We start from the raw sequence: 15,308 nt of genomic DNA, 5'->3' as shown, positions 1-15,308 counted from the left end.
CAATGTGGCATACATTTTATATTGATATGATAGTAATTTTGCATCAGCATTTTTGGCTTACCATTTACAAGATAATTTTTTTAAACCTGAATTATCTTGTATCCTCAAAATCAACCTGTGAGATTGGAAGGACAAGTAGTGTTATTTACTCATAGGGGAGAAAACTAAAGCTTAGAGGATTTAGGCAAGTTATCCAAGTATGCACTTCAAGTACATGGCAGAACTGGGACTGGAAGGAAAGGATTCATTGATTTGTAATCCAGTACTCTTCCAACAATACCACATCCTTTGGAGAGGCAGATATTGTCTCCATTTTTCAGCTGGAAACCAAAGCTCAAAGATATTAAGCAACTGTGTGCCCAACACTACTCAGCACGTAATGGCAGATCTGAGATTCAAACCCTCATCTTCTGACTCCAAAGTCTGTGCTTTTCAGCAATTTTCTGCCACCTCAGTTGGCAAATCTCATAAAGGAAGTGGGAGTGAAAAGTGTTCATTTCCCTTTATCCCGCCCTTGTAAACAGCAGGGCCAATATGCTCCGTTCACTTATTTAAAAGCACTCATTTTAATACTCTATGACAGGTGGTAAAGATACCATTTTTAAGTATATTCATACATGTGGAGGATAAAATTCCTGTTTATTGTCTCATAATGTGTTTTTATTAGGGCCTAGAGAGTTCCTGTACTCTTTTGTAAGCAATATCTCTTACTTCATTACTGGAAAGAAAATCTTATCCATGTTCTACCTTTACACCTTGGCCCCTAACTTCCATTAGAAAACCTATCGCCCTCAAAGGTAAACCAATGGCTCCCAGACTTTTAACCACCAAGGACGCTTTTTATGTTACCTGGCTTTGTGTGCATGGACTTTTACCTCATAAAGTTTTCTCTGTCTTGAAGGTTTGGAGTGTCTGGACTCATGATCGTGGTCTCTTGTCACTGTGCTGGCTGTTAGGAGCTGAGCTTGTTGGGCATGGGGCACTAGTCACAGTGTGATCCTGCTTTAAGGTCTCAAAATTTCTATGATATCATCAAAGACCAATGTGAATCTGTGATCTTGGCTGTTACCAAATTCTAGCCAAAAGAAAAATTTGTGATTTTAATTAGTTCGGCAGCCTAATTATGTGAGGGAGCATATAAAATTTTTAGTTAGGCTCTTTGAACTATGAAGCATAGCTGGCAGATTCCCAGTACACTCTTTATAGATCATGAGGGGTCTGAGACTTCCTCCTGGGCAACTTGGGTCTAAAATCAGTTTTGCTTTTTTTTTCCTCTCCTTCTCCCCTCCCCCCCCCCCCCCAGAATATGAAAGAGAATAAAATTAATGTGTTATTTATTTTGACCAATACATCAAAGTATAACCATATTTTTTTGTAGGTTAGGGATGATGGATGGTCTACTTAAGTGTTCTGTTATTCTGTATTTAAGGATATATTTTAAAAAATAACTGTTGTTTTGGCACAGAAACAAATAAGTTGAACTTAATTTTTTTCCCCACAGCTATTCCGCTTTGATGCTATAGTAGCCTTAGAGAGTCAAGGCTAGCTTGACTAGCTTTACTCTTTTTCGGGGGGGGGAATATGGGTAGTAACATTTACCTTGCTTACATCCCAGGGTTATTATGGGTTTTGAATAATGTGTATATGCTTTGTACAACATCCAAAATGCTATACCCAGGTTGTCTCTTATATTCGAGCATTGTCTTAGTCTGGGCTATAAGTTTATTAGGAGAGGTAATTTCCAAAAGGATGACCATTTGTCTGATCTGATACCACGTAGATTTGATGGTGATCTGCTCTTACTCAAGTGTGAGGAAAAGGAAAACTCATTTGTGGCATGTTTTATTTTAGTCTGATGTGTGTGTGTGTGTGTGTGTGTGTGTGTGTGTGTGTGTGTTTGTAACCTCGTTATTCTATTCTATTATGGATCTGGTCTAGAGAATGTTCCTGAGTTCTATCTATTTCTACATTCTGATGCTTGAATCTAGAGAAATACGGTCAACCTCTTACTGGAATGGCCAGCCCATTCTCCACATGGTGGACTGAGAGAATGGGAACTAATGTTTGTTGAGCTCTACAAAGGACAAGATATCACAGACTTTCTCTCTTTTTAATCCTCACAGCAGCTCCTCAAGGCATGAGTTATTCTAATTTCTAGAAGGAGATGGAGGCTCACAGGGCTATGTAAGTTAGCCAAGGTCTTGCAGATAGTCCAAGAATTCAACTAGCTTTGTGAGACTCAAAAGTTTTTCCCGACATATAAGTACACATCAAGAATGTCATGATCACGGTGAGACTGCACTCATGTCCCCTCTGCCCACCTGAGCTCATCTGCAGCAATTACTCTATTACTCTGCTGCTTTCTTCTCTCCTGAGGGATTTCTCTGGCACCATAGGATTTTACTAAGCCACAAGCAGGGACACCTAGGAAGTCCACGAGGTTTAACTCCCCCAGGGTGTTCCTGACTGCTCAGAGTCAGTGAGTAACTGTCTCATCCTCTTGAGGTGATTCTAGGGTGTGTTCCATAGTTTGTCAAAGGATTGCCTGTGGGACCGAGCCTTGTTGCCTGTAGTTTTAACCTACTCATTAATGCATACGATAGTGGCTTTTCCCCCTTCTTTTCTTTGTCCACTTCTTCATGTTTGCTTCCTGAGATCACTGTCAAATAAACAGCCTAGTGCCTAACTACCTTACCCTAGTGCCTGTCTTAGGGCCTGCTTTTGGGGGAACCTGAATCGTGAAGTTAGCTATCAGACATTAATATTTAATCTCCATAACACTCTACTTAACAGATGAAGAAACTGAAGTTCATAGAGGTGAAGTAACTGGCTCATGGTTATACAGCGAATAGTTCTAAAATTCCTCAACTCTCCAGGTTCTTTTGAGAAAATAATAAGCCAGCTATCAGATATAAATGGGCTTTGTAAACTGTAATATAGAATTGCTTATTGTCCCTTCCTAGTATCACCTCTTCTAATGATGGTGACAGAAAGTGATCCTCTGATGTCCAGAGTAGCCATAAACATGCCCAAATATAATAGCTAATCATTACTTTTTCAGGGCATACAATCAGTCGCCAGAGCAGACTCGCAGTTTGAACCTATTATCTGATTCATAGGCTCTGGATCCAGAGTGACCCTAATAGCCACCCATGCAGTGGGAGTTTTGACTTGGAAATCACAGTCCAGGCATAAAGTGGTATTTACAGACACACATGACAGCTTGTTCAGGAGAAGAAGTTTATTTAACAGCCAGGACAGATTGCAGAGGAACACTCAGTGGCCTCGTCCGGAACACAGAAATCTGTCGGGAGTTGAAATGTGTAGGAAATGCAGGCCAGGAAGAGAAACCGGTCTTGGGGAAGCCTACTCAGCAGTGCTCAAATGTACTCTGCAGAGGATGGTCAGGTCAGATTGTTCTGAAGATGTGGTCACTGGGGCTCAGCCAGATTCAGTCGCTAACAATAAGATCAGTAACCAGAGCAATAATAAAGGCTGTCATTCATTACTGAGACCTCTTACAAGCCGGGCATGAAAGCACTTGGCATGCATGAGCTGGTTGATGCCTATAGCAGTTCTTTGCGGTGGATATGATTGTCCCACTATAATTATAAATGAAGAAATTGGAGCCTAGGGAGCCTGAGTGACTTGACTCAGACCTCATGATTTGGACTACTTCCCCTTTCTAAGCTTGTGGACCCCAGATTAATTCCATATGGAGGTGTTAGGTGTTGGTAGGTGGGCTTTTTGCCTGTTGGTTGGTGTATAATGCGTGAAAATACAGTGTGATTTGGAGAAATGTCTTTCAAATCATATAGACCTTGGACAAATTACTTCCCTTTCTTGGTACTAATTTCACTCCTACCAAATATTTGGTAATACCTGCCCCACAGAACACCTGTGAGAAGATAGTGGGCTTATGCATGTAGATACCTAATACATGGTAACTGATCACTACTTGCTATTTCTCTTTCAACCTTGTGGCTTATAGTCCACTTACTTCCAAAGATGATTTACAAAGGAAAGTTGGGGCCATAATCTGAGAGGAGATTCACTTCTTGCTAGGCCTCAGATTATTTAGGAGATTCTTTTGTAAGGCAGAGAATGCCAAGAGACAATTATAAGATGGGTTTTTCAATAAAGTCTTTTGTTTTCTACTCAAAATGACATTAAGAAATAACCAGACATTACCTGCCCTGGTGTCTCTGCCCTTTTCTGGTGAGATCTCTCTCTGAACTATTTCAAATGTCCAACTAGAGCTGGAGGGCTCATCTCCCCGAGCCCTATCAACATATGAAAGGCAGAGAGAGTTTCCCTGGTTGAGCTCAATGGCTATGAATGGTCACTGACTCTCCCCCTTCAAGGGAACTGCCTCCTCCTCCTCTTTTTAACCAAGAGATAAATAAAATATTGATAAGATATTGATTGAGGCTAAGTTTCTACGTGAGACTTATGAAAAGTAATAATGACAAAAATAAAACAAACAAAAACTAAAATTAAAGTTATATTAGGGCCAAATATACCAAGGACAGGAGGGGACTACTTCTGGGAAAAGATGGTACGGTGAAGACAGATGATATGGAAAGAGCTGTGTTACTCCTGTTCAAGACGGAGGCTAATGTTCACACAAGTTGAACACTGTACACCTCTGGAGGGCACCAACCACCAAGCCTGTGATGTGAGTAATGCCTGGTAGAGCTATGCAGCAAGGCAGCCCTACCTACCATACCTTTATCTTTTCTGTCACAGAGTATGATTATCAAGGTAGAATATAATTAAGGGCCAACTGAAGTTCTAGGTGGGAGAAGAGATGGTCAGAGGAGTTGGATACTTTTATTAATGTTTATAACAATATTAGGCAATAGTAATAGTTACCACGGAGTAACTTTGCACGTATTATCCCATTTTACCCTTAACTATAATATCATTGATGTCCAGCCAACAGCCAGTCTTCCTGTTCCTTTCCAGCAAACCTCCATTTTGTATAGGGGGGGCAGTGTGCTCTGCCCAAGGGGATAAATCGTGATCGTAAGTCATTCATGCCAGTGTTATCCCCCTATGCCAGTGATCGGTCTAGGAGTAGGCATGTGATCATATTTGGCCAATGAGAAATAAAGGAAAGTCTCATATTTTCTAGGAATGGCAAAAATTTTCCTCCTTGAAAAGAGAGAGGTCACAGAAATGGACCTAAAATATCTTTTTAACTTGTTCCTTCTCTTCCTTCTTTACAATATTGTGTTAAGATATGATGCTTGTTGCTGCTTTGGCCTTTTAACAAATTTGAAGGAAAGCCAAGAGAATCATGGAGACACCAACCAAGAACTCTAACATGACCTTGATGCTGAGCGAACACTGGGACTGCCTCCCTTGAAGCTTTCTGTGAAGTGAGATAATTAAATGTCTTTATTGCTTATGCCATATTAACCGAATATTCTCTTATGCGCACACAAAATAATTCCTACTGATAAAATACTATTGATTCCATCTTACAAATTAGTTAAATAACTTTTTTAGTGTCATACAGCTAGTGAGTGGAACTTCACACTTCAAATTAGATCTGCTACAATTCTGCCTGGGGCTAAGTTTGAGGTCCAGGGAATTAAATCACGGGCAGTATGCTGGCCCAGTCAGATAAGATGAGTTCTCAACAATGGACAGCTCCACCAGGTAGGGAGATCTCAGTCACTGGAAATGTTCAAGCAAAGACAAAACTACCGTCCATAGTGTTTGTTGGAGAGGAGAGTCATGCTCTGAGTAAGCAGAAATGAAGAAAAAGGACTATGAGTGAGAGGCAAATGTTCCATGAATGTGTTCTCAAATAGAACCAAATGGACCCAAAGACTCAAAAAGAATTTCCAGCCTTGGCTAACCAGGTTTTCGCTCTGAGACAGTGTCCCAGCTATCTGTGCTCAAACAATGGGTACGATGGCTCTGCTCCTAGACCACTGAGGGCAGTGGCGCAGTGACTGGTAAAGGTCAGGTCTGGGTCTACATCAGAGTTCTGGCTCTGCCATTTCTTACTGTGAACCTTAGCTCCCCCCTTTCTCAAATGGGGAGAATGGACTCAGTGTACTTCACAGGGCCACTGTGAGGCATAAATGAGATGATTATATACTTTCACAAACATTTATTGAGGACCTGCTATATGCCTAGCCTTCTGCTGAATCTTGATATCTGTAAGCTATAAAGAGCTTCCAAAATTTAAAATATTAAGTATTAGTCTTGATTTAAAAAATTGTCCAAGTCTTCTTCCTACCCTTCCCTTCCAACCGAACAAAAAAGGACCTTGTTCATCTATTTTGAAATAAATTAAGCTCTTATCCAGGAAAACAGAAGAAATGACTCCAACGGACCGTGTTTCCAGCAAGATAAATCCCCCAATGGCCTCTTTCTGCCACCGCTCAATAACAGTGTTTGCTATAAATCAGAGGACTTCTTTATCAAGCGCCTTGGAAGCGCTTGGGACCGATTTAGCCCTAGAGTGAGATTAATCACAAATACTGCTTTAGAAAGAGTGATGGGTGTGAATAAGAAGGTTCAGTGGAGATCATTTCGATTCACCCTGATTGCTGTAGATAGCTAGAGTTTGCAGAACTAGGGCTCTAAGTTTTTAAACATGTCTCACTCAGTTTGAGAAAAATTACTGTATCCAAGAATGGGTTCTATACCCCAAACAATGACCTAGAGGGACTGGGGAAGGAGCTAATATTTTTCAAAGCACCGATTATGTGCACCAGACACGATGCTTACATCATCTCTTTTAATCCCCATAACAACTCCGTGAGAGAGGTCTTGTACAAATGACCAAATAGAGATGAGAATGAAATGCGAGTCTGCTTGATTCCAGAACCTTACCAAGGAGCCTCTTGTGACCTTGACTGTAAATCTCATGCCTCAAAGTTCAATGTAGTCACCAGGAAACAAAGGGAAGTGGCTCACTGAGACTCTAGTCTCCAGCAATGATGTCTGAAACAGTCCTTCTGGACCCAGCTTTAATTGCAGTGTTCTGTGATGACCTGAGATATCCAGTTTTTTCATAAGGTAGAAGATGAACAAATGAATGAAAGTCCCCCAGGCAGAGTAAGAATCGGCCCTTCTCTTCTCATGTACAATATGGCAGCCATGGAGGGTGTGGTGTTCAGATACACCCCCCCACCTTCAAGAGAACTCATTGTGAGGAGCATGTTCACTAATGCTCTGGCAGCCTCACCTTCAGACCCACTGTGACACTTCACCTGGACTGCTCCCGGCCAGTGACTGAGCACAACAGGAGTACCGGAGCTGGGACAGGTCATTCCTGTCTCCCATGAGGCGCCTCTAATGGACAACCTTTGCATAGAGACTTCCTATTGCACTACCTGAGACTTTCTTAGGACTGCACTACAGTCAGAAGCTCTTTACACATAGTCCTCTTTCCTTCCCACTCTCCTTTTGTATATGTCAGACCTGCATTATGGTTTGAAGGCTCTCCCTGCCTACGATTGCCCTACCTCCCCTCTCATTCACATACTGTCCCATTTATTGAGTTACTTCAGTAAATCTGTTGCACATCAAATCCCATCTTGGTATCCGCTTCTTGGAGGACTCTAATAGATAGGCATAATGTTTCTTCTTTCCCAACCCAAATATCTACTACCAGGAAAACAGATCAATACTGTGTTACTGTCGTGCAATGGAATAATAACTATAGAGCAGTGAAAATGAGTGAATTAGAAATGTAGGCGTCAACATGGATAAATCTCAAAAATTAACATGTTGAGCAAAAACAAAAAAGTTGTGGAGTGATATATATAGGATGTAACCTTAATATCAAGTTTGAAAACGTACGACAAAGCAATACATCATTTGTAGGTATGTACATATGTAATAAAAATACAAAAACGCATTAGGGAGTGATAAACACAAAATTCAGGAGTGAGGATACCTCTGGGGATAGAAAGGAGAAAGCAATCAGGTTTTCTCTTTTAAGCATGGTGGTTGGTACAAGGTTGTTCATTGTACCTGTGCTTTTTATATGCCTGATGTATTGCATAATAAAACAATACATATTAAATCATACCCAACAAATTGCCACTTTTGAAAAATATTAAAATGATTTGAAATTGGTTTTGTTGTGGAAAACCTTGGATCTATGTTGTCACATACCAGTAGTCGAGTCTTAGTCTATTGTGGCTTTTCCTGTGCTGAGTGACAATTCCTTATTTTTATGCTTGTTTCTCTTCTTATTCTGTCCCCTACCCTCACTGGACCAGATGCTCCAAGTAAGAGAGCTCAACTCCGTATTCCTGAATTCCCAGTGCTATGACAGTAGCAGAGCAATATGTGTTTATGTTTTTAATAATCAGGAGATGAGAAAACTGGGGACTGGGAAGAGAGAAGGCAGGTAGAGCAGATGGCAGAGCATAAGTAACTATGTTTGCAATATAGCCAGGAAGGCAGAGCCTCTGACTTTGAGAACTGCTGCGTGTGGGTGCTGGGGCTGCAGTAGGCTGTCTGCGGGGGCCAGGTCAAAGGGTCTGACATATTTGAGTTTCTACTACTGTGCCAGCCACTTTGTTAAATACTGCATGTGTTTTATTTTCAATCTGCATAACAACTTGGAGAGCTAGACATTGTCGTCCTGTTTTACAGATAAGGAAACTGAGGCTCAGCAAAGTGGAGAATTGCCTGAGCCACCCAGCTGCTAATTAGCAGAGCCAGGTTCACATGGAAGTCTTTCTGGTGCCAGTTGTGTGCTCTGGGGCTCTGTCTCCAGGTACTGTGTCTTCTTTACACACGGCAGGTGGTGTGTTTGTCTGCTGAGGCTGCTCATCCATTTATTAACGTGTTTGTTTATTCAGCACTCCTACGTTCCAGGCACTGCTGCACAGGCACCAGAACAGTGATAAATGGCATAGACTCAGACCTACCCTTAAGGAGCTGTCCATCTAGCAGAGGGTACAGAGGCACAAACAGGTTGCTAGTGCAGTAGAATGAGTCCCATGCAGATGAAGGTTACGGGGCAGTTGCAGGACAAAGAAGTGGCACATTACCTAGTGTCAGAGTGTCAAGGCTTTCTGGAAGATGAGATCCAGGTAGAGCCAGGTGCAGACAAGGGAGGAGGGTGTGTGGCAGGGGAGGGAGATTGCGCCTTCAAATAAGAACAGCCTCTTTGAGGCCTGAAGATGGGAGAGTAAGCGACAGGGCTTCTGGTGACAACCACTAGCACATCTTTCTTAAATATCCCTTTCATCTGCCCAACAGGCTCAGAATCCCATGCTTCGGGGTTATCTGCTGGGCGCCCACATTGCTTCTATTCAGACTTACCGACCTCATCTGTGTTAGTCCAGGTCCTCAGAGAAAGCAGAAAGCAGACACCAAGATGGGATTGAACATGTAAGGAATCTGGAAGGGCAAATACCTGTGAGAGAAAACAAGGAGTGAGGCAGGAGGGACTGGCAGACCTGTAGTCTGTGTTGCTGGTCTGACCCTGAGTGAAGGAGAGAAGGAAGGACAGTTAGGTGGAAATGTCTTAGGCAGAGCCGTTTGGAAAGCCTGGCTGGGAGTCCTTGCCCCCGAATTACCTGTGAGAAGAGACCTGAGTCTCCCAGGTCTAGCCCTGCCTGAGTGTCCCTGCCTGGCTCTACCACTGGCTGGGAGCATCCAGGGGCAAGCATGGCACAAAGGTGGTGCTGGGTTTCAGAGAGCAGGTGGTGGGACTGTTGGTCAGTTATGCTCCTTGCTGTTGGATGTCCGAGAGGCACATTGTCACAGCCACCACACTACCCTAGGTTTGTTTATCCCCAAAGTCTGGCTTCCCCTTTGACCCCTCTTCCTGCATTCCAGCGGGAAAAACACAGGTCATATAGGGTGCTGTTTAGGGGAACAGCTTGGAGCCATCCTCCTAGTTCTGCCACTTACAGATGGGTATTTTAAGCAAGCCAGTTAATCCCACCTCCACCCCAGTTTCCTCATCTGAAAATGTGGATAATAACATTGCTTATCTCAGGATTGTTACAGGATTAAATGCATTAAGACACATAGCAAGTGCTCAGTAAATATTATCTGTTATTACTTTAATGGAACCATTTTAATTCAGAGGCTGTTTTGATGCATCAGTTGACGGGCTGCATTACAGTGTAAAGACTCTGTACCCCTCTCACAGCTGTGTGCCACACATCCCCTAGCTTTACTCTCCCTTTGACCCTTCACCCACTTTCTGCAAAGCTTCTCCTGATCCCAGGGCTTGGTTCGGGATCCTGCTCTGATCCTGTACTCTCCCTTTCCTGTGGAACTTTATACAGTGATTGGTTGAAATTATGTCACGATTGTCGTTTCCTCCACTAAACTGAGAGTACCTGTGGTATGAGGACAATGTCCTGTTCACTGCTACATCTGCAGAGCCTGGCATGCTGGCTGGTCCCTACCCTAGCAAGGCTCAGACACAAGGTCATTTGGCATGGTCATGCAGAGCATGTGCTTGATTGGGGACGAGGCTGCGGTCTCCTGTGTTCTGCATGCTGAGCTATGTGTTCAGGGAGGCGCTCCGTGTTGGCCTGAAGGAGGCACGGTGTTCCAATATGCATTCACACCAACTTGCTGACAGCTCACCAAGCTGGTCACCATTGCGCTGCACCTACCCAGAGGAGAGTCCTTTTCTTATTCGAAAAAGGTGCTGGTTGGCTAATAGCAACCTGCCAGTCATAGGGCTCAGAATGTGTGCAAAAGCCCAGCACAGTGCCTCATATTGTGTTAGCTCCTCCTTCCAGAAACTTCTGGAAAGTCTTAGATGAACCTTTATAAGTCCGTTTTTGCTTCTGTAACATGAGAGGGTGGGTTCGTGTTCTTCTAAGGCCCTGTGATGTCCTGACATTCAAGGATTCACAGGAGCCGAGTGTTTAGATCCTGCTAAGGTGTGAGGACCAGAACGTCCCCACCTGGAGTTCAGGATCATCCACATCCTCTCCTTGGATCACCCACATCATCCTGGTCAGTTCTCTCCTTCTTCTCCAAGGAGCCTGCCTGACCAAGCCCATGTCTACCACATTCGCTTCATACTTTACACTTTCTTAGGTGACTTCATATATATTCTTTTAATTTGCACAACAACCTAATGATATTAGTGTTATTATAGCTGAGGGAACTGGAACTGAGAGATTAGATAACTTGCCCAAGACCACACACTTGGTAAAAGGCAGAGTTCAGACTTGAACATGTAAATCTAGAAAGTAAAACTCTTATCTATTTCTTTACATTGCTTGTAAGTTTTCTCTGTATTGTATGTTTCATTCCTCCACTTGGAATATAAGAACCTCAAGCACAGGGGACATGATTCTGCTTCATTCTAGTCCCTCCTAAGCACCTCATGCACACAGTAGGTGCTGTCTAAATGCTGTCTGAATAACAGCCAACATGCTTGAGATGCAATCACATATGTCAAACCTCACAAAGGCCCTGTGCAAATACAGACCCCACGTTATGTACAACAGTACCCAAACCGATACCTTTTGTGCATGCACACGATGTAGCTGGTGTGACACCTCTAAGGTGACATCGCTGGTTCAAAACAAAACAAAACAAAACAAAACAAAAAACAAAAACTCTCCTCTCCTGCCTGTGCCTGCCAGAGCTTGTGGGTTTGTTAGCTAGATATTCTTCTTCCCCATTTTGCATGGTGGTCTTCCTCGTGCTTCCCACAGCCCAAGCTCTGCGTCTCCTCTCACTTAGTATCCACTCTTCCTTGATGCCTCTGGCTGTGCACTCAGCTTCTCCCAACTAAACCTTCCTGCCGATTCCTAGCTTCAGGGCATTCACCAAGAATTTCTCAGACCTGGCTCCACAGATGTCCCATGGGCACCCCCAGAGTCTGCCGTGTCTCAGATTACTGAGCACTACTGAGACACATGGCAAGTACGTGTACAGATTCATATATGCCTGTGGACTTACACAGATGGGTCTACCTGGTGGCCACATGGATCCATGTCCACTGAGCCAAGTGTAGAGACACAGACATGCTTTTGTGCTCCTGAGGGGCAGACACAGAGTCCACATGTAAACCCACTCCTGTTTACAGGCTCGTTGTACCCAGATGCACAGGTACGTGAACACAGACTCTCAGTGTGCATGTGACCTTATGCATTTGAGACTAAGTCTGTGGTGCACATACCCCTTGGTGTGTGGATACCAATGTATGCAAACCTAGTGCCATACCAAACCTAGTTCACACACATGCATGCCACGGCAAGGAAGGCAGCCTTGATCTCCTCCCCTCCAGGGAGGATTCCATCACAGCTCATGGCCTTTTCAGACACTGGTTCATACCTTCTCCTTGGGCGCGGCTCTGCCTTTGTCAAGTTGTCTGACCCTAGCAGCACAGCTGGAGCTTGTGGTCTGGGATTCCTCAGGTGCCCACACACGGCCTGTCACCTCACACTCTCACCAGGAGCTCTCTGCTCTCAGCAGGGAAGGCACTAGGCACAAGGTAATTAAATCTCCCTCTTTTTGCTTCAGCAATATTGATCTGTACAAGGGACATACTCTCGCTTCAAAAGAACACAGCTTTTAATTTCCCTGCTGTAATATGTTCTTAGACTTGTTTTATGTGTGAGTCATAAGAGTAAAGCTTACAGCATACTCTCATCTTCAGCGCCTGCTATAGATTATAAGGCACTTTTTTTTACCATTTTATTTGAGTCACAATAAGTCTATGGGGTAGGTAGTATATGAATCAGTCTTGTTTACAGATGAAGGAACTGAGGCTAAAGCAAAAACAACAGTAGCTGTCACTTCCTACTACATGTCAGGCATTGTTCTAAATACTTTGCATGTTTTAATTTAAAAAATCCTTAGAATAACACTAGGAGGTATGCCTATCTTTATTTCTACTTTACAGATGAGGAAACTGAAGCACAGTTTGAGTTATATTAAGAGGCTGAGGTCACGTAGTAAGTTGTCTGGCTTCATTGGATGCTATGTGAAGTTCAAAGGACTTGACACATGGTATTTATCTTCTGGGTCAAAGTCTAAAGCAGTGATTCCCCATATTCTGACCAGCAATGACCACATATATGATTTTCATACATCATTGACTCCACCCCTGAAAGATTTTATCCAGTACAAATACTATATTCATTAATAAAATGGCCTATCTTATGCCGTTTTTATGAGACTTTCTGAAGTTTTGAGAATAGCTCAGAGGTACCCGAACCTCCAAAATATTGTTACTAAGATGCCTTGGAATCGAAGGGGTTCAGGCTGGAAACAGTTGAGATGTGGAAGAGGATTTAGTTAAGGTACTTTCTCAGATTGACCTGGGTTCAAATCCTGGCTCTTCCATTTACCTCTTGTACATCATTGGACAAGAAACATACCTGTTTGAGCCTCAGTTCACTTCCCTGCTGTGTCAGATGGAAACAGCACCCATAACTGTAGCATCGGGGGGCATGGCTGGGTGATCATGGATGCCCCACAACAGCTCTGAATGAGGAAAGGCATATTTGTAATTGTCAGAAACACAATGCAGCCAGCAGAAGTACTATATGAAATCAGTTACGTAAATTGTGAGCTATATGTCAAAGTTCTGATTGTCCTGAGACAGGGTGGAAATCAGCACATTTCTCATCAAGATAGAAAAGAAAAACAGAAAAGTTAGGACACTTTGGAATAACTGAGCCACAGAGAGAGCTCATCCTCTTCATGGGTGCGCCAACGGAGCATGCACAGGCCCACCATTGTTGATCTTACTGCGTACCTGTTGATCTTATCCCTTCACTCTTTAGCTGTGTAGAAGTTTAGCTGAGTTGGTTGTAGTTTTGTTCTTGGTGACTGTGCTTATGTAAAAACAACTTCAAGATGAATCTTGCTTTCTCCTTGGTAACCTCTGAGTAGCCGTGGCTCTCCAAAGCCTCCATCTCTTTTGAGTCTCCATCTTTGCTGTCTCCTTTGTTGCGCATCCTGCCTTTTTCTTACAATTGTTTCAAGAGAATGAGCACAAGTCTCAACCACGTTAGGAGAAACAACTGGGCTCTAGATCAATCCTTTGTAATCACGATCCTCTACTGGGGGGGTGGAAATTTTTGAGCATCTGGTATCATTGTATGCACATTTCTTTGTTTACAAATTATACAGTTACTTCTGTATTAATATTTTATGTGTATGACATCCACAAATGAAGATTTTTAAGATGGGTATTCAAAAAGCATGAGATAAAAATAAACAATGATTTAAAAATACTTTATGAAAGAGACAAAAATACTTGCTCACACTAAAATACTATGTTTTCGAAAACCTTGGTTTAACACTTTCTGAAATAGTTATTTAAAGATCTAGTCCAAAGTTCAGTTTATATTAGAGGTTGAATTTAATCATGTCTTGGTTGTAAGGGACTACCAACAGCTGGTTTCATCAGAGAAAATGTCAACAAATTGCAGATCCTTGTCTTTCTGAAAATGATTGCATATCTCATCTTTATTTTAGACAGCTCTTTTAAGTACTCAGCTCTGGGATAACTGGCGAACCTGTTTGGTTCAGAAGATTTTCATCATCTTCACACAGTTCTAATATTTCATATAACATAATCTGTAAGGCCACCTAACTGTGCACATGTCAACTACCATAAACCACGCAATGCTGAAAACTAAAAGCTGAGTGAGGAATCCATGGGCAACCCTTCTGTATTGTGGACACTTAATTTTCCTCAAACTCCTCGTAGAGAGATGACAACAAATAGACCTAGTAAGAGTATCAGTGTCCATCTGTATATTACATCTCAGTAAACCTTAATATTTTACTTATTGTACATTTAAATATATAAATAGAGGGCTACTATATGTCCACACCCTCTTCCCTCCCCCAGCCCCCAGCAACCATGAATCATCATGCATGCTATCTGGCTAGGTTAACTTCATTTTGGAGACCGCTCAGCTAGAGAACAAGGAGATTCGGGACTTTGGATAACTCCATATACAACCGGGAGGGCACCATATTTTAATAATCTGCCTTTGAAACCTACCTGATAATTGTGAGAAATAAATAAAATGGCATAGTAAGTGTTCGATAAGTATTAATTCTTTACTTTTCCTTCTCTAATGTTCAACCTGAGGCCAAGTGAAGGAAAGGAGATGTATTTAGGGAAGATATTCAGGCCAGAATAAAACAATTTATTCCAAAAATGCAATTTTGGAAGGTTTTTCTGAGTAGTGTTTCTGGTGCCTCCCTCCCTAAATACAATGTCCCAATTAGGTGAAAGGCTTTATGTATAATATGTTTATATTCCAATCTACTACAAATGATGTGTGCTTCGTTCCCCGCCCCACGTATATTCATATATA

This window comes from Rousettus aegyptiacus, unplaced genomic scaffold (assembly GCF_014176215.1).
Source record: "Rousettus aegyptiacus isolate mRouAeg1 unplaced genomic scaffold, mRouAeg1.p scaffold_m13_p_1, whole genome shotgun sequence".
NCBI lineage: Eukaryota > Metazoa > Chordata > Mammalia > Chiroptera > Pteropodidae > Rousettus > Rousettus aegyptiacus.
Note: the sequence above shows the minus strand (reverse complement) of the source record.